The following is a 4,151-nucleotide window of genomic DNA, read 5'->3' as shown; positions in this document are numbered from 1 at the left end:
ATACATAACAGTCACAGACACACACACACAAAATGTGATGCAACGCGACACACACGTAGCACACACGGCATGGTAATTCGTCGGAGATAGTCGCTGACTAGCACACTGAGCTGCTACACACGTCAGACTCAGTCGATACGTGTAACAGCATGTCACATGCCTGGCGATAGCGTGACACTATGTCGAGCTTGACTCAAGCACACCACACACACAACACACACACACACTTGGCACACACATCATCACACACACACACACCCACCACACACACCCACGATCGACTACGCAGCACACACATATGAAATGACAGTCACAAGATTCTCTAAATCTCCCTGTAATAATTTATTTTCTGTCTCGAGGATGTGAGATCCTGGAGGTCATTCAGAAGAACTCTGCTGTAAGTATATCCAAGTGCTCAGAATGCAGTCATGACTGGTTATTTTCCTTTCTCAGGAATGTGAGATCCTGGAGGTCATTCCAGAAACTCTGCTGTAAGTATATGGAGTGCTCAGAATGCAGTCATACTGCGTTATTTTCCTGTCCTCAGGAATGTGAGATTCCTGGAGGTCATTCAGAAACTCTGACTGTAAGTATATGGAGTGCTCAGATATGCAGTCATACTGGTTATTTTCCTGTCTCAGGAATGTGAGATCCTGGAGGTCATTCAGAAACTTGCGTGTAAGTTATGGAGTGCCTCAAAATCAGTCTTACTGGTTTATTTTCCCTGTCTCAGGAATGTGAGATCCTGGAGGTCATTCAGACACTCTTGCTGTAAAAGTATATTGGAGCTTCAGAATGCAGTCATACTGGTTTTTCCTTTCAGGAATGTGAAGATCCTGGAGGGTCACTCAGAAACTCTGCTGTAAGTATATGGAGTCTCAAAATGCAGTCTACTGGTTATTTTCCTGTCTCAAGGAATGTGAGATCCGGAGGTCATTCAGACAATCTGCTGTAAGTATTATGGAGTGCTCAAATGCAGTCATACTGGTATTTTCCCGTCTCAGGAATGTTGAGATCCTGGAGGTCAATTCAGAAACTCTGCTGAAGTATAATTGGAGTGCTCCAGAAGCAGTCATGCTAGTTTTATTTTCCAGATTGAACATTGTGCCTGTGCCGAACAGGTTTCCTTTAGTTGAAACAAAGGGTTTACTCAACATAGATTTTAGAGACGCTATCAGTGAGCCCTGAACACAGTCCCAAACCTCTACTGTTAGAATGTACCCTGCACTAGTTTTGGTTTGGTCTTGAGCATTGTGTTTGTTTGATCGAGTTGGGGGGTGAGTGTGTTTGTGTAGTGGTAGATTTTTTTTTTATAGTGTTTTTGTTCAAGTACATTCCTTTATAGATGAGCAATGCACAGTTTATCTTCCTGCTAAACAGTTCCTTGTGAAGCATCATTTATCCGGGAGGTTTGAGTTTGGCACAAACTGTTGAAGAGATGCAATGTACACACGCTGCAATCACTTAAAACACACACGCGCAATCACTTAAACACACACCTTACGCAATCACTTAACACACACACGCGCAATCACTTAAACACACACAAGGCAATCACTTAAAACACACACAAACACGCAATCATTAAAGCACACAATACACGCAATCACTTAAACACACACAGCGCAATCACTTTAAACACACACACGCAATCACTTAAAGCCACACAACACGCGCAATTACTTAAACACACACAGCAGGGGTGGTCACACACAATCACTAAACACCACACACACATACACACAATCACTTAAACACAACACGCCGCGCATTACTACTAAACACCACACACGCGCAAGTTACTTAACACACACGCGCAATTCACTTACACCACACGCCGCAATCACAAACAACACACACGCGCCAATTACTTAAACACAAGCACACACAATCACTTAAACAACACACACGCGCATATCACATTAACCAACAGCGAAATCAACTCACAGACACGAATCACTTAAACACACGACGCGCAATCACTTACACACACAGCGCGCCAATCACTTAAAACACCACGCGCAATACTAAACCACTACTACATAAAACACACACGCGCAATACTTAACACACACACACAATCACTAAACACAACACTAGTACGCGCAATACTTAAACACACACACTAACAATCACTAAACCACACATGCGGCAATCACTTAAACACCGCAATCGCGCACACTTAAACACACACGCGCAATCCACTTTAAACACACACACGCGCAATTACTTAAACACACACCACACAATCACTTAAACACACACGCGCAATCACTTAACCGGCAACACAACACACGCGCATCACTTAAACCCACACACGCGGCAATCACTTAAACACACACGCGCAATCACTTAAAACACACACAGCGCAATCACTTAAACAGCACACACAGCAATCACTTAAAACACTGCACGCGAATCAACTTAAACACACACGGCATCACTTAAACCCACACGCGCATTACTTAAACACACAGCAACTAACAACACTACATACATTAAACACATCACACGCGCAACTTGACTTAAACACACACAACAATCACTTAAACACACATGCGCAATCACTTAAACACACACCGCGCAATCACTAAACACACACGCGCAATCATTAAACACACACACACAATTACTTTAAACACCAGCACACACAATCACTTAAACACACACGGCGCAATTACTTAACACTACACACACAATCATTAAAACAGCGACACACGCGCAATCCACTTAAACACACACACGGCAATCATTAACCACACACACACACACATCATTAAACACACCACACGCAAATCACTTAAAACACATACGCAGGCAGGAAGGCACGCACACACACTCGAACACACTCACTTATTTTGCAGAACATATGCAGGGCACAAGCACGCAGACTCAGGGACACACGGAATGTGGCGGCAGCTGTGGATTGTAATGTAGCTTCAGAACTCTGTAGTTCAGTGTTTTGTTGTGTAGTTTGGAATTGCAATGTGTTTTAAAGCTACAATTTTGTGTGTTGAAAGTGGTCGAATGTGTCATTTTTGCAACATTACTATACTAAAACGTGAATGAGTCATCGTTACTTCATAGAATGTTAAAGTAGAGAAAGATATAGTAGTGACAGAATTGCTGCGTAAAAGCTTTATTAGCAACATGAAATTGCATCTTCTTCTGGGGAGTGAAATATACACAGTTGTCATTCAGGGTAAGCAGTGTTGACTCCTGACCTGTTTGACACAAATCACGAWGACAAAGTTTAATACACACCCACTGTGACTGAGGAACAGAGAGGTCACTTTTTTACCTCTGACCAAMCTCATCAAACCAGCCCACCCCAMACTCGCCCATCCCTACGAGCTCCAAGCCCCAACCTTCCTCAACTCTTATTCCTGCACTCCCCCATTACACACACACAGTGATGAAAAGTGTGTTGGACTTTGGCTCCTTCYCATCACCCACAATTGCTCCATTATTTAAGAGTTACTCACGTCTKCCCCCGGATGGCCSACTGGGCCTGGTGATCCCTGTAGGGAAGGACAGGAAGCCATGAGCCAGATAGCAGATTTYCRTTGGTACTTAGTAGGTACTACTTAACATATTCATACAGCATAGGTCATAATAAAAGTCGAAAAAAATATGTTAACTATGTATTCAGAGCTGTGGTTCCGTAATATTTACTGTGAACTCAATGTTGTTGTGGAACTTACATTCTCTCCTGTGAGACCAGGGTATCCTTTTGGCCCCTGGAGGCCTCCCCGACCTGGCTGGTCGTTCTGTGGAATCAATATGGAAGGAGTATGAATGAGCAAACAGGTATTAGCTATGCTAGGCTAGGCCATTTATACCATACAGAGATTACAATGCACCTGGTTTGGCCCTTTGGTGGCAGTGGACAGTGCTGAACTCTTTGATCTAAGGTCAACTTACATCATCACCGCGATCACCTGGCAGGCCGACATCACCCTTCAGCCCTGTGAATCCCCTGATGCCCTATGAGAGAGAGAGACAGAGAGAGAGAGAAAGAGAAAGAGAAAGAGAAAGAGAAAGAGAAAGAGAAAGAGAGAGAGAGAGAGAGAGACAGACAGACAGAGAGACCAGAGACAGAGACAGAGACAGACAGAGAGAGACCAGAGACAGAGACAGACAGAGAGAGA

General features: G+C 43.7%; 3 long non-coding RNA genes across 3 annotated transcripts; 1 reads left to right on the top strand and 2 right to left on the bottom strand.

Annotated features, from left to right (window-relative positions):
* Positions 1-434: 434 nt before the first annotated feature.
* On the top strand, positions 435-974 carry LOC139026552 (uncharacterized). The gene is made up of 3 exons (XR_011478381.1): positions 435-504; positions 601-682; positions 957-974. It is a non-coding gene; the product is annotated as an uncharacterized lncRNA (long non-coding RNA).
* A 493-nt stretch (positions 975-1,467) lies between these two features.
* Positions 1,468-2,284, bottom strand: LOC139026551 (uncharacterized). Its single transcript, XR_011478380.1, has 3 exons — positions 2,206-2,284; positions 1,601-1,609; positions 1,468-1,499 (listed from the first exon to the last, which is right to left on the bottom strand). It is a non-coding gene; the product is annotated as an uncharacterized lncRNA (long non-coding RNA).
* Positions 2,285-3,177: 893 nt separating this feature from the next.
* LOC112077940 (uncharacterized) lies at positions 3,178-4,106 on the bottom strand. The gene is made up of 3 exons (XR_002895545.2): positions 3,925-4,106; positions 3,705-3,770; positions 3,178-3,521 (listed from the first exon to the last, which is right to left on the bottom strand). It is a non-coding gene; the product is annotated as an uncharacterized lncRNA (long non-coding RNA).
* Positions 4,107-4,151: the final 45 nt, after the last annotated feature.

The sequence above is a fragment of the Salvelinus sp. IW2-2015 genome, unplaced genomic scaffold, assembly GCF_002910315.2.
Source record: "Salvelinus sp. IW2-2015 unplaced genomic scaffold, ASM291031v2 Un_scaffold5077, whole genome shotgun sequence".
Classification (NCBI taxonomy): Eukaryota; Metazoa; Chordata; class Actinopteri; order Salmoniformes; family Salmonidae; genus Salvelinus; species Salvelinus sp. IW2-2015.
Note: the sequence above shows the minus strand (reverse complement) of the source record. Positions and strands in the feature narration are given on the sequence as shown.